This window comes from Erpetoichthys calabaricus, chromosome 9 (genome assembly GCF_900747795.2).
Source record: "Erpetoichthys calabaricus chromosome 9, fErpCal1.3, whole genome shotgun sequence".
Classification (NCBI taxonomy): domain Eukaryota; kingdom Metazoa; phylum Chordata; class Cladistia; order Polypteriformes; family Polypteridae; genus Erpetoichthys; species Erpetoichthys calabaricus.
In genome coordinates this window covers 68,739,563-68,766,016 of record NC_041402.2, presented here as the reverse complement: position 1 = coordinate 68,766,016, position 26,454 = coordinate 68,739,563, and the positions used below count along the sequence as shown (strand labels likewise).

The 26,454-nt window shown below is 36.2% G+C and overlaps 1 protein-coding gene across 2 annotated transcripts in view; it reads left to right on the top strand.

Moving 5' to 3' along the window:
- Positions 1-26,454, top strand: part of dok4 (docking protein 4) — a 263,114-nt gene that overhangs the window by 200,389 nt on the left and 36,271 nt on the right. The gene's annotated exons all lie outside the window — the stretch shown is intronic.

Here is a 26,454-nt window from a genome sequence, read left to right as displayed (position 1 = left end):
AAGTTAGGCAGGTTTCATTTCGAAATTCTACGTGTAATGGTCATAACTGGAACCTGTTTTTTGTCCATATACTCTAATGGAGGAGGCGGAGTCACCTATCGCGTCATCACGCCTCCTACGTAATCACGTGAACTGAAAACAAGGAAGAGATTTACAGCACAAGTCAAACGCGGGAACGAAGGTAAATGACATTAACTGTTGAGTGTCTTTTAATACTGTGTAAGCATACATATTAACACATGTGCAATTAAACGTGTGCATTTACGGGGTGATTTCTCAGGCTTAAAAGCTCGCCTTTTATTAAAAAGGTAAATGCAAACTGTTTTCATTCTGAAGGGCACAAACTACGTTAGATTTCATGCTCAACAGTAAGCTCAGCACACAGCTTGGTCATATTACAACCGGAGGGGCGAACTGACAATGTGGTATACAAACAGATCCTTAATAAATAATTATTGATTCATTTTCCCTCAGTTTAAAAAGGTTTACTTTTCTTCTTAATAAAAATTTTAAAGCAGTACTTCGCCGCTGCGAAGCGTGGGTATTTTGATATATATATATATATATATATGTAGATATGTATATATATATATATATATATATATATATATATATATATATATATATACACAGTAATCCCTCGCTATATCGTGCTTCGCCTTTCGCAGCTTTACTCCATCGCAGATTTTATATGTAAGCATATTTAAATATATATCGCGGATTTTTTGCTGGTTCGCGGATTTCTGCAGACAATGGGTCTTTTAATTTCTGGTACATGCTTCCTCAGTTGGTTTGCCCAGTTGATTTCATACAAGGGACGCTATTGGCAGATGGCTGAGAAGCTACCCAACTTACTTTTCTCCCTCTCTCTCTTGCACTGACTTTCTCTGATCCTGACGTAGGGGGATTGAGCAGGGGGGCTGTTCGCAAACCTAGACGATACGGACGCTCGTCTAAAAATGCTGAAAGATTATCTTCACGTTGCTACCTTCTGTGCAGCTGCTTCCTGAAGCGACATGCTGCACGGTGCTTCGCATACTTAAAAGCTCGAAGGGCACGTATTGATTTGTGCTTGTTTGTTTTTCTCTGTCTGTCTCTCTCTCTCTGCTCCTGACGGAGGGGGTGTGAGCTGCCGCCTTCAACAGCTTTGTGCCGCGGTGTTTCGCATACTTAAAAGCCAAACAGCCCTATTGATTTGTTTGCTTTTCTCTATCTCTCTGACATCTGCTCCTGACGCGCACTCCTTTGAAGAGGAAGATATGTTTGCATTCTTTTAATTGTGAGACGGAACTGTCATCTCTGTCTTGTCATGGAGCACAGTTTAAACTTTTGAAAAAGAGACAAATGTTTGTTTGCAGTGTTTGAATAACGTTCCTGTCTCTCTACAACCTCCTGTGTTTCTGCGCAAATCTGTGACCCAAGCATGACAATATAAAAATAACCATATAAACATATGGTTTCTACTTCGCGGATTTTCTTATTTCGCGGGTGGCTCTGGAACGCAACCCCCGCGATGGAGGAGGGATTACTGTATATATATATATATATATATATATATATATATCTATGTGTATATATATATATATATATATATATATATATATATATATATATATATATATATATATATGTATGTCTATGTATATGTATATGTAGATATGTATATATATGTGTATATATATATGTAGATATGTATATATATATATGTAGATATGTATATATATGTTTGTGTGTGTGTGTATATTATATATATATATGACAGCAACACTCATAACAATGACAACACAATTACATATATATATGTAGATATGTATATATATGTGTCTATGTATGTATATCTAGATATATATATATGTATATATATATGTATATATATATGTATATATATATGTATATATGTATATATATATGTATATATATATGTATATATATATATGTAGATGTGTATATATATATATATAGAGCCAAATCCCTGCGCTTCGCAGCAGCGAAGTACTGCTTTTAAATTTTTATTAAGAAGAAAAGAAAACCTTTTTAAATTGAGGGAAAATATACCAATAACAATTTGTTAAGGATCTGTTTTTTTTGTGAAGCTGCCTTTACACAGCCTGTCCGCTGTTTTATAAACGAATGCCATATAAGGCCGTCCTTTCTCCTTGCTTAGCGGTTCTATATTCTTTTATTGTTCGTTTATTACGATTGTTATAGTTATTGTGTAGCTATTTGAGACTCACTTTTCTGTTCAGGTACCCATTTCCTTTATGTAGTCCTCAGATTCTCCGCTATTTTTTGTTCGTTTATTACTATTATAGTTATTTATTGATTCCCTTCTTTAGCTGACTGCCTGCTCATATAAGGCGCGCTGCTGTTTTTTTGTGAAGCAGCGTTTACACAGCTTTTCCGCTGTTTAATAAACGAACGTCATATAAGGTCTTCCTTTTTCCTTGCTTCGCCAAGGAATCAGCCTTTTTATTTAATCCACGGGTTCTCCGCTGTTTTTTTGTTCGTTTATTACGATTGTTATAGTTCTCTTTGTATACCATGTTGTCAGTTCAAACTCCGGTTGTAATATGACCAAGCTGTGCAAGCTTACTGTTGAGAATGCAACGTATAGTTGTACAGGAGAAAAGCAATCTTGCCTTCAATCAATGGCAACCTTTTGTAGGTCTATGAACTTAATTTAAACTTTAGGTTTACACAGTGCTTTGTTTCCGAAGTACCTGCACTCATGAATATGTCTGTATGCGTCAGTCGCTTCATATGTTCACGTGAGCCGCTCTCTTGTGTGATGTTGCGATGTCCACGGCTTTATTTAATGTTAGCTAAGACCCGGCACTTAAAAGTTTCTCGTACTGTGTTCACAGTCAGTTCACGTGATTATGTGGGTGGCGTGATGACGCGATATGCAACTCTGCCTCCCATGGCCATGGAGGTGCACTCTATTACAGTATATGGACAAAAAAGAGGTTCCAGTTATGACCATTACGCGTAGAATTTCGAAATGAAACCTGCCTAACTTTTGTAAGTAAGCTGTAAGGAATGAGCCTGCCAAATTTCAGCCTTCCACCTACACGGGAAGTTGGAGAATTAGTGATGAGTCAGTCAGTCAGTCAGTGAGGGCTTTGCCTTTTATTAGTATAGATTAGAAATGGTTTCAAATGAAGAGAGCAGTAATATGAAGCGAAAGAGACCAAATAGAAATGGTTGTACAGTCATGCGTATCCCTGTGTTAGGCAGGCTCATCATTCAGCCACAACCTCAAAAAGCTTGCTTCAAGGAAACAACCACTAAGGATACAGCTAATAACTATTTTACTAATCAATTAGTTGGTCATTTATTATTATTAAAAAATGCAAAATTAGTGTAAAAGTTCAAGCTTTTAATTCAAAAGTGAAAGAGTTTACACCTTGTACTTTTCTTCATATGCCTAAACTTTACAATTGCCAAAACACTTAGCAAAAAGTTTGGTTACTAACTTTAAGGTCTAGCTTAACAGTGTGAAAGCTGCTGTTGATATCAAAGTCTGAAATCATTATTAAGCACATATTTTATTTGCTAGATGGCAACAAAGACTGCAAGGTGAATGGAGTGTTTCATGTTTTCTTAAATCAAATGCCAGCCGTCTCTATCATTAAAAGAACAAAATCTACAAATATTTTCTTGTTGGATAAGGAGCTTGAGCTTCTAGAAGAAACAGAAACAAGTGACACCTAGAGCACTGCTGGATTATCCCCAGGTTGTGAGCAAGCGAGATAGAGGGATCTCAATTACTCCAATGAGTTTTCTTTTCAGTTGCTCCCACATCACATTTATGTTCCTGTACCAAGTGAGCTCATTTCTACAGATCTTGCATAACATGAATTTCTTACCAAACTTTTGAATTCTTTGTTCTTCAATATTTACGTCATCTGTTTCTAGCATATCTCTTAATGTGATTAACTGTACTCTTGGTCAATATGTCAGTACATTTCGTAAGTATTATGTAACCTGTAACAAGGCAACTAATCAATGACATTGATTAGTTTTTGCAGCCCTAGTAATTTTATATGACAAAAATTATTTAACATATGTAGGAAAAATGTAAAAGGCAGCATATATAATTTTACCAACCATAAACCTACTAGGACTGTTGTACATTATATCATTCTCTGATATAGCATGACTACTGGCCACACTGGTAGAGTTTCATTCTTCACATAATCCTAATTCTATATATTTTCCCTCTTCTGCTATTAGTCATGTTCTCTTAATTCATGTCAGGTAGAGTTGAGTTAAAGCTGTCACTGGCCACGTCTTAATAATCAAGAGTCAACTGATATTTGTATTAGGGCCAAAAATTAAGGTTACCTATAATTTATACTTATGGTTTTTGGTGGAGTGTACAAAAATGAGTAATATCTAACATATACAGTTAGGTCCATAAGTATTTTGACAGTGATACAATTTTCATAATCTTGGCTCTGTGCGCCACCGCAATGGATTTGAAATGAAGCAATCAAGATGTGATTGAAGTGTAGATTTACAGTTTTAATTTAAGGTCTTTAACAAAGAAAAGATGGTCATTTTATACATTATACATATTTATATATTTTCAGGGGCTCAAAAGTATTTGGACAAACTAATATAGCGATCATTTTCAGCACTTGGCTGAAATCATTTGCAGTCAATGACTGCCTGAAGTGTGGAACCCATGTCCATCTCCAAGAGCTGGGTTTCCATCCTACTGATGCTTTGCCAGGCCTTTACTGCAGCTGTCTTCAGGTGCTGGTTGTTCGCTTCATTTTTGTCTTCAGCAAGTGAAGTGCGTGTCTAATTGGGCTAATGTCAGTTGATTGACTTGGTCATTGAGGAATATTCCACTTCTTTGCCTTGATAAGTACTTGATTTGATACCATGGTATGTTCTGGCTCATTGTCCATCTGTACTGTGAAGCGTCATCCTATCAGTTTTGCAGCATTTGTCTGGATCTGATCAGACAGTATAGCCCTGTATATTTCAGAAATCATTCTGTACCTTTTGTCAGCTGTTATATCATCAATAAACATCAATGACCTACTTCCATTGGCAGTCACGCATGCCCATGCCATAACACGGTCTCCACCATGTTTCATAAATGATGTGGTATGCTAAAGATCATGAGCTGTTCCTTCTCTTCTCCATAATTTTCTCTATCCATCATTCTGATATATATTTAATTTCATTTGTCCAATGAAAACTGTTCCAAAACTGAACTTTTTTTGTCTTTTTTTAATATTTTCTGGCAAAGTCTAATCTGTCCTTCCTATGCCTGAGGATTACCACTGGTTTGCACCTTGTAGTAAACCTTACTCTGTATTTACTTTCGTGAAGATATCTCTTGATTGTAGACCAGAGATTGATCTTGGTTTGGCTAAATGTCATGAATTCGTTTTTCTTCACCAAGGAAAGAATCCTGTAATCATCCAGCACAGCTATCTCCCATGGTTGTCCAGGCCTTCTAGTGTTGCTGAACTCACCAGTCCATTTCTTCTCTTTAAAAATGTACCAGCTGGTTGATTTGACCATTTCTGGTGTTTCTGCTGTCTCTAATGGATTTGTTTTCTCTGCCTAGTGATGGCCTGTTTTTACTTCCATGGAAAGGTGTTTGGACCTCATATTGAGAGTTAACAGTGACAGCTTTCAAATGCAAATAGTACACTTGGAATCAACTGCAGACATTCTACCTGCTTAATAGTTAATGAAATAATGAGGGACATATCACACCTGGCTATGGAACATCTTGTCATTCAATTGGCCAAATACTTTTGAGCCCCTGAAAATGGGGGGACCATGTATAAAATCACTGTCATTTCTAAATGTCTCATATTTCTCTTAAACCCTTTGAATTAATGCTGAAAGCCTACACTTCAATCATGTAATTATTTTTTCATTTCAAATCTATTATGATTGCATATACAACCAAAATTATGAAAATTTGTTACTGTTCAAATACTTAAGGACCTAAATGTAGGTTGATCAATATTTTGTATGTCTATTTGTATAATTAGAATTGTACTTTAGCCATCTGTAGTAGAGATGAGTGAGCTAACCAAAGTGGACGAGCTGTGTGTAGGGGTACTTTACATTCTTTTAGTTTGAGTGGGCTTACAAGCCTATCCCCCCAGGAAGAAAGCCTAGATTGGAAGGCAGGTTGGAATCAAGAGAATCGCCTTGCACCTACCAAGGTTATTATAGTTAACGAAAACTAAAATCAAAACTTAAACTATTCATCCATCCTCCAGCCTGCTATATCCTAACTACAGGGTCATGGGGGTCTGCTGGAGCCAATCCCAGCCAACACAGGGCACAAGGCAGGAAACAAACCCTGGGCAGGGCGCTAGCCCACCGCAGGGCATGCACACACACACCAAGCACACACTAGGGACAATTTAGAATCGCCAATGTACTTAACCTGCATGTCTTTGGACTGTGGGAGGAAACCGGAGCACCCGGAGGAAACCCACACAGACACGGGGAGAACATGCAAACTCCATGCAGGGAGGACCCTGGAAGCGAATCCGGGTCTCCTAATTGTGAGGCAGCAGCGCTACCCACTGCGCTACTGTGCCGCCCAACTGAAACTATTATTAAAAAAAATTTTCATAAACTGAAATAAAATAATTAACAAAACCGAAATGAAAAACTAAAACTAAATGAAAACTATTCAAGTAGCTGGAAAGACTAACTGAAATAAAATAATAATTTACTAAAAAATATTTTTAGTTTTCATTTTTGAATGAAATCTAGCCATTAGTCTTTAACCCTCATAACTTTTAACTCTAAAATAGAAAGTACTCTAGTCTCTACCATGATCTACTCGCATACAGTATATTCATCCAGTGAACGGCGACTGGTGAAGGAAGGTGGGTGTTTACACAGCATTTACAATGACAGATCAAGCTGAATACGAACATGTAAAGTGTGTGAAATAGAAAGCGATTTACTCTGCCCCCTTTCTTTGCGCTTGTTGTATATTAGGATGTACTGTAATTCAAAGCCTGAAATTGGAATGTGCTGGTCAACAGAACCTTTACCGTATGGACAGACAAATCACGAGTGACTAACATTTCAGTTTATTTCTCAGGTGCCTGCTTTTTGTTGACAATAATTCAACTGCCACTTCTAACAGGAAAAATCCTTTTTGAAAATAAAACGGCAATGACTGAAAGTTTGACTAGGTCAGCCTACAAGATCAGCATATTGTTACTGACCAATCACTTCTGCTTTAAAGAAGTTGTTTAACAACAAAGCGATACAAACCTTGTAACATTCCTGAGTTGGCAATTCCTCTCCTGAGTCTGCCAACTGGTGAAAAATTAAACATATAAATGTGTTTTGCATTTATTAATTTATCATTTTTTAGTTTATATTCACAGATCAGAATACCTGATATTGTGAAAATAATCCAGTAGCAGAATTATGTTTTAAAATATTTGTTTCCCATTTTTCAATTTTTCTCTCTGTCTCTCAAAATAGATAGTTGAAATATATTATTTTTGTTCTTAACATCAGCCATATCATAGATTGCATACCAGGGATTTTTCCTGCCTTGCATTCAAACCTGCTGGGGTAGGCTCCAGGTTTCCTGAGATCCTGCTCTGGATAAACAGGTTTATATAATGTATATATTGTTCCTAATCTCAGATGCTGTCTCTGTCATTTTGTGGCTGTCCACACTCCTATTACCTACTCCTATTACCTACTCTTGTTCTGCTCATTACAGGTTTACTGTTCTCATGCGTGGGCTATTCAAGTCTCACTGCCCCTAACTTTGACACTACATGCTTGTTTTTCTTTGTTTCTTTCAATATAGCTAGATGGGGTCTGCTCACTGATTCAAGCCTAAGAGCCCTGTTCATGATCACACCTGTCAGAACACAGTAGAATCTGTTTTCTAATGTTTGATATGTTTTCAGGCCTGTGTCAAAATTCTGTCTATAAATTGTACAGTATGTGCCTGAAATGGAATCAGAGATCGATATGGCTGGTAGAAAATAACAAAGCCCAGTATGGGAGATTTTTGAATGCAATATTGAAAGCATTCATTATAAGCACATTGTCTTGGAGCAGGATATGTTGTGCGCTATAGACATTTAGTGTAAAAAAAAACCCCTCAAGTCTTAAAATTCACCTACATTTCATTACAAAAGATAAAAGATTTAGAAAAGATAAAACGTGTCAACAGTTGGCACACATTTGTTCAGCACAAATGACATAGAAAATATTTTAAAATTTATAAAATTGTTCATGTTCAGTATCTGGTTTTGATCAGGCAAAAACAAAACCAGAGAGTAAACCATGTAGTGTAGTAAGCTTCCACTAACATTAAACTAATATTATAACCAAACCCGTTAAGTGTACAGTTCTGTGTGATTGTGACACAAAACTAAATTCCAAAATAACTCTTTAAACATACCATAATAACTAAAACTAAAACTGAAACTAATACATATAAAAATAAAATAGAAATGTTTTTGTGAAATAAAAACTAAATTAAAACTAAAAATACACTATGAAGGAAAACTAAAACTAAACTGAATTTCCAAGTAAGGTCAGAAAAAATATAGAAATAAAAACTAATATAAAAAGACAAAACTATAATAACCTTGGCACCCACTCGTCCAGAGGCATGCCAAGAAAATTGGACCAGTATAAAGACAAGACCATTGTCTCCCATTGTCTAATCTGTCTTTTGTCTTTCCTTTTAGCGTCACCTATGTAGAATAGCTTTAGTCTCTGGAACTCCATACAGAGACTGTGCTGTATCCGGAAAAAAGACTGAACAAAATAAGGACAGCATGGCAGCATGTCATTCAGATTGTGTTAATATTATTTTATAAACACCCATTTGTATTCTGCTTCATTATACTTTGGGCATATTATCTAAAATATATAAAAGAATGTGTACTTTTGTATCTCCTGCCTTTTTTTGGTATTTTTTCTTGTTGTTTGAGGGTATAGGTATAAAAGGTAGTGTAATATATAAAGGCTAAAGATTATGCATTCTGGTAAAGTCTGCATAATAAAGAGTACAAAAGGGGCAAATATAGTCACCTATGACTCATGACAAAAATGATTAATTAAAGAAAAACTACTACTTTAACACCGTGTCTATCTATAAAATTAGTTGATAATTTTGTATGCTAGAAAATGCCTATTCACACATTCAGTAGGTTCAGCTTAAAATTTTTAAGGCAGTACTAACATTTTGTATTCCATTTTATATTACTCTCCCTGCAAGACATTAATGAAAAAGCTTGATTAAAATATGGATGGATGGTCTTTATGTTACTGGCAATTTACTGTAATTTCTCCAAAATAGTCTGTGTTGCAACTGAAACCTATAAGCTTTAAGAATTTTGCCTATTCAACATATTCAAAGGAAGTGTTCTTTGGAATAAATTGATTAAATTTGAACAACTGAATTATTTTGGAGATGTTTGCAAAGCATAATTTATCTGCTATTAAGATGATTGTAAAGGCTACTGCAAATCAAAAGTGATGTTATGCCTTTCTCTATAGTTGGACTCTTGGGATTCTCATAATAGATCAAAATGCGCCAGACTTAATTTGTCTGATCAAAACATACATCTGTAGCCTTGTAAAAATGCCTTGCAATGGATGTCACAGTTAATTCAAATGATTCTATAATGCTTTTGTGGTGCTGATACTTGAAACAACAGACGTAGTCTCAAATTTTGACACTTTTGATTTTAGGAATATCTTGTTTTTTAAAAAGGCAGCAAGAAGAGCTAAAAAATATGTCCGAGTACTTTTCTGTTCATTAATATACCTTCATGCCTTTGTCCAGTTTTTACCAGTAGGTTCATGAATTATCTGTGATAATGTTTAATGGCAAAGATCCAATTCCCAATTCTGTTATATTAAAATGTTCCATTTTATGTAGACGAATAATAAAATACAATTTTAAAATGTAGTCTTTCCCATTTTCAAGTAATGATGAAGAGTTTGTAGTACACTCTTCTTTTGGGGGAAAAAATTAAGAAATTAATCTTGTAGTTTCCTGCACATATACTGCATATGTGCAGTAATTCAAAGTATGCACGATCACATAGTGTATTCTTAATTAGTGTGAGCTATGCTCAGTAAAAACACTTTTTTACAATTGGCCAAGGACAGTAACAATATTCATAGTAAAGATATTTTCGTGGCATCATGAAAAATGCTGAAAACTTAAATATGCAATTGTGTTGTTGTAGAAATGTATGTGTACTTAAATATAGCTGATTTATAGCACTCCACATGTACAGTCTTATCTGCACTTGGACAGCTAAGAAAGAGACTTAGTAGCTCAGCACAAGCAGACCAAACAATTGTTTTCAGACATAAGCTATACCATTGCCAGTCACCAAACCAGGTGCTGCTCGCCACCCTGCTTTCCATGGAAGACATCTTCTTCTAAGCTGCTAACCTTAGTGTGGCAATATTGTAGGTGTTTTTAACAATATACTTTGACCCAAACACTATAAAATCAACGTATCATTAAGCAAAATGAATAAAAACACAGTAAAAAACGATGGTCACAACAGTGGAAAATATATTTGACAAGAGTCTTAAAAACTTAGGAAATGTTTTTGAAAATGAGTTCAATTAAAAATACTTAAATGTAACCAATACAGATGATGGACGATGAGTGCCAAGCTGCTTCAGATTGTTGTTCAGTTCACAAAGGTCTTGTCAATTTCATTGGGAATTTAGACATCTTGCCCAGGTATATTTATCTTGGAAGGATATGAGACGTGATTTTCTCAGAGAAACACTTTCACGTCTCACGAGACGAGTCTTTGTGCCAAGAGATTTAACCATACCCGGGGCTGGAAATAAAAAGAGTAGATGACAAAGTACAACGTCGTAAAGAATTCAAAAACGTTGGCACGGTACACATGCAGAGCAGGTTAGAGATATTGGAAGTACAAAAATATGAAAGTCTCAAGAAAAAGATAGTAAAGATTGCATTAGCACAAACAAACGGAAATTATTACTCAGTGAAATAACAGAACAGTGAAAAGAGATTGAATATATTGTTCGGATTTAAACTTTAAGTCGGAGACTTGTAGGTCGTCTAATTCGTGTTGCCATCAGAGAAAAAAAAAGTAGTGTTTCTTCCCAATAAAGAAGCGTATCTCCGAAAATGAAAAGATTTCAAAAACGTTGGCGCGGTATACACGCAGTGCAGTTTAGAGATAATGGAAGTACGAAAATACAAAAGTCTCAAGAAAAAGATAGTAAAGATTGCATTAGCGCAAACAAATTGAAATTATTACTCAGTGAAATAACAGAACAGTAAAAAGAGATTGAATATATTGTTCATATTTAAACTTATAAGTCGGAGACTTGTAGATCGTCTTATTCGTGTTGCCATCAGGGAAAAAAAAAAGTAGTGTTTCTTCCCAATGAAGAGGCATATCCACAGGAATTAAAAGATTTGTTGTTTGGTGAAACTGAAATCCCGTGAGAGAAAATTTCAAGCCCCACAAGACAAGATCTTATGCAAAGAGATTTGGAAAAGTCCTGCCCACATAACCACGCACACGGTTCAATCATTTTTCATTTGTGTGAATGCTATTGTCAGACACATTTCTTGTAGAGATGCAGACGACACGACACGGCATGGTGGCAGCGGCTGATCGAGCAAAGAGGAGGTAAAAAAAAAATAAAACCTATTTCCCATTGTATCACCGTTTAAGAGGCAGTTTCGGAGGCACGACTGCATCTCCTTGGGGTGTGTTCAGCCCCCCTCTTCACAACGCAAGCTGCCAGAGACGTGAAGTGACTGGCGCATAGCGTTGGAGGTTCGGGGGATTAGTAAGCAAAGCCCCCTAGTATGTATATATATGTATGTCGGATGTTTGCCGACTTGCAGACCAACCACAAGCATTACCTGGTAGGTAACAACCCATACAATCAGATTGTGACTCAGACTACGAATGCCATGAATATATATACATTATATATTTATAAAACTGCTCAAAAAAACTGTGTCATCCATTTCCTGGTCATCAGAGTTTGTGGATATAAAAAATGATGACCTGTGATCATTGTGGTTGGAGTTAAGGACTAATTTTATGGTGTTAGACTTATAGCTTTTAACCAAAGACTATGAATTTGCAGTTCTGTTTTAGGGTGAAAGAAAATGTCTTTTGTTAATGAATATCTGGCTAGTTTCTCAAAGTTGCTTCTCCTGGTTGCCTCCATTCTATTACTATTATTCTGTTACTATTATGTCTTTACTTGAATTTGGCATAACAGTGTTTGATCTGCATCACATAGTTGTGAAGCTATGTTACATGATAGTGCTATTTAGGCAGAATATTAGTCTAACCCTGCAGACGAGTGCTTCCTTGTAAGGGTAAGCATCTTATTGGAGTATGTGTCATGGTTGTAGCCATTGTCCATACATAACAATCTATAATTTTTTTTTGTGTGTTTGTATGTGACAATGCATGGTGACTAACATTGCGATTAGGTGTTATGTCATATATTTATGCACCACTTCGCAAAACCAAAATTTGGAGAAATTATTTTCTAAATGACTAAGAGCAGACATCCTGTCTTTTATTATGTGGATTTTTAATCATTCGTAACAAGTATTCACCTACATCCTGATACCACAATTCCACCCCAGCCCCAGTTTCTTCCCAATTAGAAAATGATTCATGTTGTGTGTGCACAACAGTCAAAATGAGCTTTGTAACATGCTGTTAGCTTGTTTTGTATAATTGATTTCATTTATCTTTTCTTCCTTTCAGGGCTGTCACTTAAATTTTAACAGAAGATTAATTGCTCCTCACTTTCAATAGCTCACACTTTTTACTATGACTCAATGCCTGCTGTTCACAGCCATCAAAACAAGCAGAACTTGTGTAAATATTTAAACAAAAACATCAAAACAGGACCTATAATTTGTCACTAAAACCATGTCCCAGCCCATGCCATGCCTAACAATACATATGGGTGTTGCTTATTGCTCCCCAAATGAGTATAACTAGTTGAATATAATTTGAATGTATTTGAAAAAAATCTTAAACAAAAAGGCCAAACCAGCCATTTGATTGAAAAAGAATGAATACTTGTTTTACATTTATTTTGTCTTTGGTTAACACACACACACCAAACAAGCCTTCTCAGTCTGCAGACTTGTACAGTGGTAATTGTTGGTGGCCATCAGCTAACCTGCAACCTCTGGATTCTAATGGCCTTCTAAATTAGCCTACCTGTTAATGTTTTGAGCTAAGGGAGTAATTCCTTTATCTGTAGGCACAAGGACAGGCACGCTCTACTGCACAGCTCTGCAGTATAATAAGGAACAAGTACTTAAAGACCATTTAACTGCCACAGTCAGTTCATTCAATTACTTTATTTGTGAAATAGCCTCACAGTGCCTCAATTTATACGATAGAGAAATTGTTAGTGACCTCATTTTAACTCAGTTTTAGATATACCAACAGTGAGGAGAGTACCTTTTCCATTTTGACTTTGATTGCATCACTTTATACACACAGAAAATTCTGTTTTTGTGAAGAGTTATGTTTTCAGGTGTCACTTTCATTTGAAGTACAGTACTACATTGCTTAAATTATACCATTGTAGAAGCAGGTTTAAGCAAAGGAGTATGGCTTAATCCCCAGAGACCTGCTTTGTTGTAGCTCCATCAGTGTAGCTCCCATATCAAATCAGTGTTGCAATGTCAGTTATTTATAAAAGTCAAAATATACACAGCATTCTACTGTACTGTACTGTTGCTCTGTGTATCAGTTAATATTTATCTGCTTCATTGATACTAATGTATTATTTTGGTAATATTCTTTTTTTATTTTGGGGGAAATATGGTGTACAGCATAGCATTAATACCATTTATTATTTAGGCACATACATAAGCAGTGACTTGTTAGTAGGATAGCTACAAAGATTAAAAGCTATTGAATCTGATCATTGGGCTTAATATAGGGCTGCCATTCTCTGAAGAATTTTGGAATCATTCCCTGTTAAGGGAGTTTTTTTTTTTTTTTTGGATTTCAAATAGTACTTTACTTCTTACTGGCTTTGAAATAAGTAGGTTGGGATTCTTTTTTACAAAAGCTATAAGTCTAACACCATAAAATTAGTCCTTAACTTCAACCACAAAGATCACAGCTCATCATTTTTTATATCCACAAAAATGCAAAATATGAATGAACCTGAAAGTTGGCACAGCAGGATTGCCAAGACTGCCCCCGTCCTGGACCTGAAATTTGTAGTTGTTATCTCATTCTTTTTATATGAAGTAGTGCACTAAATGTTATCGTGATAGGGTCCCTTTATTACTTTAAAAAGAACTATAAATAATAATAAAGAATGGTGTTCTCTTGTAACTCCTGTTGTGCTCGATAAATAAGCAAATATATTAGGCCAGCAGTGTGTAAGACAAGAATATAGTCCGAACATGTAGACAGGGAGAAACAGCAAGTACTTGAGGGTACCTCTTACAAGCACCATCTATCTGAGTAAACTTTCAACAGTATGAGTCGAGAGAGAAGTACACCGTGTACACTTTTGTAATAAATTATCCTCTGTCTGGCAAAACTGAAGATGAGTGAATTCTAAGACTTACTACCATTCATTGTCTGAGAATCTAATTGTAAGGTCTTGTTCCCAGTGCTGTTTCAGATTATCAAAGGGTCTGTTGTTATAAAATTGCTGGCATATTTTTGATCTGTTCCTTTATTTGTTCTGCTTTGTTATACTGTAAATTCTCCATATTACTAAGTAAGTAAAGAAGGGATGGCAGTTGAGTTATGCTACTTCTGTCAAAGTCTCTAACTTACATAAAATGAAGACTATGCCTTTGTAACATATCTACTTAGAATATTTCAAAGTTGTTAAGTTTGCTGACACATTATAAATACACAGTTATCTGAAGGTCTTGAAAGCACATGCCACATACTCAGTATTGAATGGTGGATATGTTGTTTATTTGGAAATGTGCCCCTGACAGTAGCACTTCAGAATTAAGTTATCTTCAAAAGCAAAAGATTTTTAGCGTATGGTATTAAGTTGGTTGATGCGTTGATGCAGAACTATTCGGTTCAGTGAAGAGTCTGAAAGTCCAAGCGTTCTTCTCCTACTAGTTTAATTAAAAATCAGTTAAAGCCAGGTTGCCCTTTTGGTCGATGACGAGGCAATGATTTTGTTTAAGGTAATTTTCTGTTTCAAATAAATGATGTTATAACTGCATTTAGAGTGAGGTGATCAATTACAGTGCATTCAAAGCAGAAAGTGAGATTTAAACTCCATAATCTGTTTGTGTGTACACTGTCTTGTATCTATCTGCATTGTAGCAACATATACTGTAATTTCAAAGGTAAAGTATATAATGAAATAGAACACTTGCTGGAGTTAGAACTCAAACAAAGATCAGTCAGTTGTAGTCCAGGTTAGAATACTAGCATGCAAGCAGATTTAGAATTTGTGTAATTCTCTGAGTGTTTATTGTAATGCTTTTTCCCAACATACTGAAAATCACATAAATAAATGTCACTGGATTCTGTAAAACAAAAATTACAACCTGAAATTTATTTTAAACACTCTGCTGGTTTAAAAAAAATCATTGTAACTTTCTGTAAGTTGCATACAGGAGAAGGTAGGGTGAAATGACACCTTTTATTGGCTAACTAAATAGACTACAAATGCAAGCTTTCAAGGCAGCTAAGGCCCCTTCATCAGGCAAGGTGTAACCAAAGGAAGTGTTATTGTATGCAGATGACTTCAGTTTTTCAGAAGAAGCTGCTATGTTTTATGTCTGTACAACTAAATGGCTCTGCTAAGTTTGGCAAAGGATGTACTGCCTCTACTTTATAAAGAGTGCTTCTGCTGCTGCCTCCACCATTACACACCAAGAGCTTTCTGCCATGCTTACCATTACAGATTTATCTTAGAAACATAAAGTAACAGCAAACTAGATTTAAGGCTGCGGCTTTTACAGTGCACACACAATTCTTGGGCTGTTGTGTCTGTCACACTATACTGAAAACACTTCCACCTACACAGGTAGAGAGAACTGCATGACCATCTCTTTATTTACTAAAAGATATTTGCATGTAGTCTCATTTTAATTGCCCATTATGAACTTTGTATTTTGAACATTTATAATCAATTGTACTTTTTAACAGTCCACCTTGAAAAAGTAATGGAGAATTGTTACTAAATAATGTACTCTTTGAAGAGTAAAAGGCTTTTGCATTTAAAGATTCCCTACATAATCTACCCAAGTACAGAAACAAAAGTAATGGTAGCTAGTTACGTTGTACCACTTGTATTGAGAGAGATGTTGAAGAAAAGTTGAAGGTTGTGTACAATAACATTTTTACTATAGACAGCCATAGTTCCACAGGATAGTGATTGGGACATATTGATTCCCTTATGAATATCCATCCATCCATTTTCCAACCCGCTGAATCCGAACACAGGGTCACGGGGGTCTGCTGGAGCCAATCCCAGCCAACACAGGGCACAAGGCAGGAACCAATCCCGGGCAGGGTGCCAACCCACCGCAGTCCCTTATGAATATGCATGCATGAATATCACTTTAATTAGTATTGTTGAGAATTAAGATGTAGTTATTTGGTATAATTTTAAAAAATGCACTAAAATGGTAATTAGTGCAAAAAACAATATGACTGAGCTAGAAAGAAAAAACGAGACAGTAGGCAGTGTGCAAAATAACATTGAATGCAAATAGAGTTATGTACAATTGTACATCAACAGAATTACATAAAAAAGAAAAACTTAAAGAAGAGTAAACATGTTGACGTAAGCCAGAGGTAGATTTTGATGTGAATTTGAGTAACAATTTGGTAGTGCTTGGGTAAAAACTGCCTCAGAGTCTGGTAGTCTGGACCCAAATGCTCTAATACCCTTTTCCATATGGTAGAGGGTCTAACTGCCTGTAGCTGGGATTTGTGGATCTTCAGTGATACTAAAAGTTTTCCTCCTGTACAGTTTGCCATATGTGTCCTGCATGGACATGTTTCTGTTGTTCTTAGTTGTATGAGTCTCTCCATGTTTCTCCATGTTTATCGTATATAATGCCTGAATTTAATATCTATTGCTGGTATTCTACTAGGAACATTTTAACAAATGATAACAGTGGACAATATCTCTCTATTATAAAAAAAAATCTTGGCAGGGAGACAAGACGTGATCTTCTCGGAAGACAATTTGACGTCCCGGGAGATAAGGCAGTGAGACAGAAGGACAGCTGCTGTACAGGCTTTTAAATAATCGATGCGCAGCGTGACAAGCAGAACACGCACCTTGGCAGCAGCAGCACAAAGCCAATAGCTGATCCATCTGCTTCTCCTTAGCGTGCATTCATCCCCAACCCCCCTCACAACGTGAGCGGGAGAGACGCTTAGTGGCAGGAGCATAGCACGCCTCCGGGGGGGGGTTGAGCAAAACGATCGAGACCTGATCAACTCGGAGAGACACTTTGACAACACGCAAGACTAGACATTACAACCTTAGGAAGCAAAACCCATGAGACGGTGACTTTTGCCTGTCACGCCGTACTTGCAAACAATTTAAAACAAGTTCACGAACATCTAACCTAGCAGTTGTTGGAATGCTTTTGGCAGACACAGTTCATGTGCTCCCAGCTCTTAAAATAACAACAAGCAGAACATGCAGCTCACCAGCAACAGCAACAAGACATCAGCTGAACCGACCGCATCTCTTTAGTGTGCGTTCAGCCCCCCCTTCGCGAGCAGCGTTATACTGTATGTACCGTGAGAAAGAGATTTAACCATGCCTGGGGCAGGAAATAAAGGACAAATATTGTTTTTACAAAAGTTTTAAAGTAAAAGTGAAAATAATGCATGTGTAACAATTCCCATGAAAATAACAATCTCTTTAAATTGTATATCCGGTAAACCAAACCCGAGGGTGGGCAAGCGAAGCGAGCAGGAGGCAGAGCCCCCTAGTACAGTAAAAAAAAAAAGTTATGTACTAATTTCATTTTTAAACTGTTCAGTACCAGTGAGTCATTGAAAGAGAATGTTATGCTTTGCTGTCATTCTTTATTCTGATGAGACATTTTAGTTCTGTTAACATCTGTCATCCAAGTAATGTATAGATTTAGATAATACATGCTCCTTGCAATAGGGACTTTTAGAAGCTTTGATTCTGAAAATGTATTTTGAAGTACAAAGAAGATAAAAGAGTGACAGTGTTCACTTACAGTGTTTAATACAGATGTTAGCTCTTGTAACAGCTGAGAGTAATAGAAGTTGGACTTTTTAAACGACAGGGCACTTCAAAGCCTGTACAATGAATCCTGTCTCATTATTTATTAACAAAAGCACACTTGCTAACAGATGTTCATAGCCCAGTTGCTTGCCTAGAGAAACAGTCATAAAATGAACACCTCTGAAATTTTGATTCTTGTAATAAATGAAAATAAATCCTATTCCTCTTGTATTCCCTTTTCAGTATTGTGTGATCAAGGCTATGGCCCTCTTCATTAGCAAAGATTAGTACACAACAGTAACATGTATTTGAACAGCTGAAACCATCCTTCTTTAAAGATACTTTTCAAATCCTTCTCTGTTCTCATTACTCTTAATTGCTTAATATAATGGAATCATTTCTTAGAATTCCTCCATTTAGCCAGTTATATACATTTCTGTTTTTCCAAGGATTGTGTAGTTTGCATTTAGCATCTTGGCTAACTTTCAGTGTCTCAAAACATTCCCAGAACCCTTGATTGTACATGTCATGACAATAATTTGATTGAAGTTAGTTTTTGCTATCTTAATTGCATCCATTTTCTCCAAAATTAAGATTCTTTTGTTGATTATGTTTTTTACATAAATATTTGCAATGTTAAATTAAAGCCTTGATATCTACAACACAGGTAGGGTAGCACTCAAAACAGAAATAAGCAACTGATGATAATGGGTAGTTTTTGGTTGTGTCTAGCTAGTATTTTAATAGTTAGTCAGCTTAAAATATATTTTTGAAATTCATTCTCAGTTTTTTTGAAAAATGAAAAGAACAATATCCATCATTCCCTTTACTGAGTTCAGATTTAATAGAAATAGTGCAAGAAGACTTATAAGTCTTATAGGAAACAGCTGTGAAGTTTCATTAACTAGAGGTGTTTGCATGTTTTTATTTTACATGTTGGTGCAAATTGCACACATTAATGGCATCACTGGGCATGCCGCAGCTGGCATGTTGCTAGTTCAGTAGTTGTAGTTATCATGTGTGTGCATGTGCATGTAAACACTTCATATTGCAGGTGCCTTTGTCTATATAAACAGAGGGAAAACATTGTATGCTGTCCTATATTTTGAATGGTGCATTTGAAGACTATGCCAATTTAATTTAACAGGCATCCAAAAGAAAATAATTTTGGAGGGAAAATAAAAAGTAAAAATATATAGTCTTGAAATAGGACAACATAAAATAAAAAAGCAAAGAAAGTGTTTGTTTAGAGATTATTGTCATTGATTTTGCTTCAAGTGAGCAGTAATGGTTGTTAATTCTGATGGCAAGATGAGATTTACACTTGCTTAACAGTTAAAGTTGGGCATTATATGCATATTATGCATTCAGGAATCCTGCATCTTGCAGACCAGTACTTGGCAACTCTGTATATCTCAATAATACATGGTGGTACATGGAACAGTAAGGAGTCCCGACCTGGTTTTTAGCAGGAGCAAAACAATTCAGGTGAAGGTACTGTGAAGTATTTATTCACGGTTTGTTTGATTTTTTAGTTTTGATACTCACTTTGTCATTATGGGTTATTAAGTACATTGATTGGCAAAAATGGCAAGTGTATCCATTTAAAATTAAATCTAGAACACAGTAAAGCTGTACATAAGGGCCACTATAAACCAAGCAGATGTTATCAAGATACAAAACATACATTCATACATATATACATACATAAAGATACAAACAAACCAAAAAAAATCTCTATAAGCATGCAAAGAGCCCAGAGCCTCTTCTACACATAATGTGCCTGTTACCTGGAAGGATTCCCCCAGTTTATTCATATATTGGAAATCTGTCTTACCAAAGACATATTATTTCTCGTTCATGTTTCATACATTGTTTACAGTGGCATAGCTTGTGCATTACAGTTCTCAGTGGTTCAGACACTACCATTAGACTGAAATCCAACTGCTTTGGAATATTGTGCCACCAAGGCATATTAAATCTTCCTTGCACTTCTGCTACGGATTTTTATTCAGTGTATATACCTGAACAGCAAGCACACAACGAACTGTCAACAATGGCCACTGAAACTGCTTTTAGAACAAAGCATATATACCCCAATCCTATTCATTCACTCTTCATAACACTCTGAAAATTGTCACATTTTTGTGCAGCATTAGTTGCCTCACCTTGCCAGTCCCCACTCTCATCCCCTTTATTATTCATATGTTTGCTTGCCAGTCATCTCAGTTTGATTGCTTCACTAGCTGTGACAAGCAAGGTGATTTCATGGGGAATATTTTTTGTATTTTCCCGCATTAGAAACAAAAGTTCTCTGTGTTAAGGGATTTCTTTTGCACGATAATAGAGGTCAGTAATTAGTGTTTGGACAAACTCCGCTAACTTTACTACAGAAATCATAGTTTAAGAAACACTGGTAAAGTGGTTTGAAGCCATACTCTTTTTCAGATCGCCAGTCACAATCCTGATCACACACGCTAGCTTTATTGATTCGTAAATATAAAATGGTGGAAATTTTTTGAAAAAAAAAAAAGGCACTTGGGGGCCCGTGGGATTTTCCTTCCACTTCACATAGTTCATATGCCCCTGATTGTTTAGAATTCCTCCAATTCTTGTATATCTATTGAAAGTGGATTTTTTTTTTTCAGAGAATATACTGAATTTTCAATAATCATCTGTTAACTGGGTCTTTAACTAATGTGTTTTAGTTAGTGTTTCTGCAAATACATGGATTTGTTTTATCAGAAATTCACTTCTTTTCTGAGATTGCCATCATTCTGCAAAACTCTGATCACACTTTTATTGCATTCAAATAATATACATGTGTACATCTATCTTGATGGCCAGTCAGATGGCATGATAACACTGACAAAGTGACACAGACCTACATTTCAAGTGCAGTTGAACCAAACACTGTTTCAACAGTTTTCACTGTATAATTTATCAATGTAAGCTACAAGGGTCAACTGCTTTCAGTTGGTTCCTGATGCTCTTCCACTAAAGGTCAAGACCATAGTGGTGTAGTGCAGAAATGTGAGCCATTCTACACAGCCAAGGTCTTGGATATCACTGCGAGGCTAATTACCCACTGGGGTTGATGAATCTTTTAATCCCTCGAGAGCTGCAGTGAATTTACTATTACTCTTCTCAATATAGCTAGTTTCATCACCTGTTTCAATTTTATTACAATTGTCTATGATTGTTCTTCCTTCTAATTCAAGTTATTTTTTATGATTTGCTGCTCTATCATCTGCGGTGGGCTGGTGCCCTGCCCAGGGTTTGTTTCCTGCCTTGCGTCCTGTGTTGGCTGGGATTGGCTCCAGCAGACCCCCGTGACCCTGTAGTTAGGATATAGCGGGTTGGATAATGGATGGATGGATGCTCTATCATCTGATACTTTTGTTTGTTCATATTTTACTCTGTATTGTAATCAGTGTATTTGTTTACTTTTAACTTTGTTTTTTAATGCTAAAATGGCAATTAAGCTAAAGCCCTACTATAAGCCAAGATCTGCCCAGTATGTCTGGACCTGGAACTTGCACAATTAAAAATGTTTGTGTCCATATTAGTATTAGTATCTGTGACCCCAGAGACTAATAAAGGCTTTTCTTTTTTCTGGATTTTTTTTTGTTTGTTTTCAGATTCAACTGATTCACTATATAAAATATGATAAATAATTACGAGACCATATTCATTTTTAGGGCCTTAAAATAATTGGTGTTGCAGCACTCTGCTAAACTCTTCTGTGTTGAGACACGTTAGGGGTCTATGGTGTTGTGTATTTTTTAACTAAAAACTGCACCTCAGGCTATTGGGTGTGGGTGCATGCTACTGGAAAGTTGTGCGCCTAAGGGGTGTTCAATTGGGAAATGAGCTGAGTATATGTTAAAGTGTAGGCACGATCAGCCTAGCTGTCTCCTATTTACATTCCACGGGTCATTAGACAGAGCACTTGGGCCCACAAAGTTAATAAAGAGCCTGAGTAGGATTGGTGAGAGGGGTGTTAGGGGTGGGGTGGAATAAAATCAAAGTGGACAGTTTGATAAGAACAACATGCAGTTGGGAGTGTGGGTGCGAGTTCCAGGGGCGGGTCGCTCTTACTGAGGATTTAGGGAGCAGAAGTGACCGCATGGCTTCAGAGATCATTTTTCAGACACTGTGAGATAGTGGTAGGATGATGGAGCTGGGTTTGAGCTTCCCAGCAGTGAACGACTGAGGTGTTTTGCCTAGAGAACTGATGCTCCCATTTTTGGACCATTCTCTATAAACCCTAGAGATGGTTATGCATAAAAGTCCCAGCAGATCAGCAACTTCTGAAATACTAAGACAAGCCCATATGGCACCAACAACCATGCCACCTTCAAAATCACTTACATCACCTTTCTTCCCCATTTTGATGCTTGGTTTGAAATTCACCAGGTCGTCTTGACAATGTCTACATGCCTAAATGCACTAAGTAGCTGCCATGTGACTAGCTGATTGGATATTTGTGTTAACAAGCAGTTGAATGTTTTATTTAATTTTATTGCAATAAAGTGGCCAGTGAGTATATTTATTTATTGTTTGATTTCACTTTCATGGAATGGTGTTTGTTATTATTGGATTACTAGGGGGCTTTGCCCCTTGCTCGCTTTGCTCGTTAACCCTCTGGCCTGCACTATGTGCCAGCCACTTTGCATCTTTGCTGCTCACGTATGTGGATTTCGCTTTACCGTACAAATTCATTGCCTACATTTACCTTCTGACAAAAGACAGACTTCTTTTATTTTTTCCTTTTCCCTTATTCACTTTCCTCCACTTTCCTGCCAGCATTCAGACCTTTGTTACTCATCTCTATTAAGTTGGACAAAATGTCTGTTAGGCTTTTCAAATATCTGCTTGTAAATTTCACAGTCATTTGGTCTTTGGAAGGAAAAATACAAGTCCAAGAAATTCCTTACTACAGTATTGTCATTTGAAGAACTGCAGTATTTTTGTGTAGTTAAAATTCTTCTTTTTCCCTTTTCAACTGAGTGCTTTAGCTTTTGTTAATTGATTGCTATTGGCAAATAAAAAATATATCTCTCTCTCTCTGTCTATATATATATATATATATATATATATATATATATATATATATATATATATATATATATATATATATATATATATATATAAATATATAACATGTATTTTTGTGATTCATTGGGGGAGAAAGAAAGAGAAGCTGAAGGAATCAATTTACTCGATTTCATTCTGGAAGCTTGAAGTATCCCTTGACAGTTTCATGAGTCAAAGAAGCTCCTCACTAGACTAAAAATTCGCGTTACAGATGGAGGAACTGCAGAGCTGCTATAAGACCAGAATAAGTTATTGAAAAATATATAGCTTGTGCAGTGGGAGAGCTAAGAGGACCCAAGCTGCATGGGCATGTAACAAGTTGTGTAAGCAGGCCTATCATGTACAGAAGAAAGCAAGCCTCATCTGTGTCAGTTTAGTAACACATGCTTGACAGCCATGTTGCTGGTGTATACCATATCAGTGTGCCAAGCAGGAGACCTGTTTGAGTGTTTAATGTATCTGATAGCACCACATATGTTTTTTGCTGTGAACACAATAACTTGATTAAAAAAACAAATTGGGATTAGCCAGCTGAGACAGCTAGATTTATATATTCCAACATACAACAGCATATAATATACAACAGCATCTAACTGGAACACAAGTAATAAACATACTGTACAAGGTTCTTGTGATAGTTTAGTAATGGCCTGTTAATTGTATTAAAGAGGTTGTATAAACATAGGATTAATTAATAGAGTAGAGTACGTTGTCTACTTCTAACTTCAGGAACCTTGCAGTCAATATGCTATATAAAACGCATTTAAGAAAAACAAGAAAAAAAATTTAATTATAAAATCTTTCACTAGCCAATTCAATATATTTGTATAAAAATAAAAAAAATCTCTCCATTAAAACTGCAGTAACACAGACAGACCTTATGTTAGTGTGATTGTGGTGTAATTTTGTCTGATTGGGTCCCATCCGGTCAGGGTTTCCAGGGGGGCAATTGCACCACAAACCTCCGTCAACAGTGATTGAAGACTGGCAGTAAACTTCAAGGCCTCCTGCCACCTGAGGAAGCTGGAATTAGGTCAAGGGGTGCCTGCAGGAGGTAACTACTGCCCTGTTCTGCTACTGTGCAGTAAACCTCTTTATGATTTAGAGCAGTGAGATAACGTTCTCACTTTAAGGGAAATGTCAGGTAAAAGCTGTTGTGGAGACATAGCCTTTTAAGCTGCCAACGGCATAGGGGTGTAGAAGTACCAGAGACAGCAAGCGCAAGATCTATGCTGACATCCCTTTAACTGAAAATGGCATTGACAGACCTGGCAGCAATTCTAGGATTTGGCTGGAAGTGCCCCTGAGAAGAGGTAGTTACAATACTTTAAAGACACCTAAGACTTTAGATGTTTAAAATCAGTCTGTCTGGTATTCATGAGTTCAGGTAAGCTTCTGTTAGGTAAGCTTCAGAATCAGCTTTGTTTTTTCTGCACTTTGTGTCCTTCTTTTGTTTATTCACACCCTTGTAGCTTTCTTACTCTCCTTGGTGTTTATCCAGTTTTAAGGGACCTCACAATTGTGTTCTCCTTTTGCACTTGTCCTTAGAAAGGATTCTGTGCTGGGTCAGAGAATTGGTACTTTAAACAGATTCATAATAAAGATTGTTATATCAGCATACTTTGTGATTTTAGTAATATGAATTGCTTTTAATTTTACTTATCACTGACATACATGATTTTCCATAGTCTTGCCTAAAATAAAAAAATAAAGAGATAATGATAAAGTAAAGTAAGTATAGCTGTATGCTATTACATCTGTGTGTTATTTTACACTTGTAGAGGAAGGTGTGCTTTTAAACATCATACACGCTCTTGATTCATTTCCATTCACGTATAAAGTTCACATCTTTGTTCTTCCAATGGTTAACTCATTTCATAAAATAACAAAATAACCCATACTGAATAGCAAGGGAGAAGAAGGATTTTGGATAAAACTATACAGTAATTAAATTTATAAGGAAATTATCATTATTTCTTTTATTGACCTTGATATAGTGTTTATATCAGGGATGTGCAAAGTCATTCCTGGAGGGCCGCAGTGGCTGCAGGCTTTTGTTCCAACCCAATTGCTTAATAAAAAGCACTAATTGCTCTAGAAACACTTCTGCTTCATTTTAGTTATCTCCCTCGTTAAGATTTTGAACCCTTATTGCTTATTTAAGTCTTAAACAGCTGCATTCTTGGTTTTTAATTGCTCCTTATTAGCAATAAGATGCAAATGACAAAAGAAACCAGCAGTTATCCATTTTGCTTGTTACCCTTTACGCCTGTGTGTATTTATCATGCACTATTTGGTTTAATTAAATACTTGGAAGGAAAGAGAAGACAAAAAAGTCAAGGATTGAGAATTACCCATCCGTTTTACACTTCAAAATATTTGGATATCTTTAGAATGGAAAAAAAAAATCTAGGATTTGAGAATGACTTGACATAGCAGAGTTAAAACACTAACAAGCCATGAAATGTAATTATTGGCAAGGATTGTTTTCTAATTAAACAACTGGGTTGGAATAAAAACCCGAGGCCACTGCGGCCCTCCAGGAATGACTTTGCACACCCCTGGTTTATATGATGTGGTTATCAAATGAAGATTTCTAGGAATTGTACTAGAATGGGGACTTACAGTAAATACAGTAGCCAGTATTTCACAGTGAATGCTGATGTATTTGCTTTGTATTTGCGTGATGCCATCTGTGGTCCATCAATTGAGCTGAGACATTAATGTATTAAAGTTTTATACTGGTTCATAAATCAATGTTTAATTGGCTGTTGGATAATTTATTAGCTTAAGTTTTTAGGTATTGATCCATTTTTCTAGATGAACTCCTAAGATTTATTGTCTGTTTCTCTTCAGTGAGTTCTTTATGGAGTGTCCAAGGTCTGGGTATGTCCTGAAACTGCATGATCACATGATCTAGCAGCTCCCTGTTTCAGTAGAGTTTGAGAAAGTTACGTGCTAGCAGTGAAGTAAACAACTGAACTGAGACCTGACACAGCAGCTTCTCCATAGCAAGCACTTCATTATTTTTATGCTTTATGCATACCAAGCATCTCTAAGTGTTCTCGATCTCTGTAGACCATCACTTTTTGT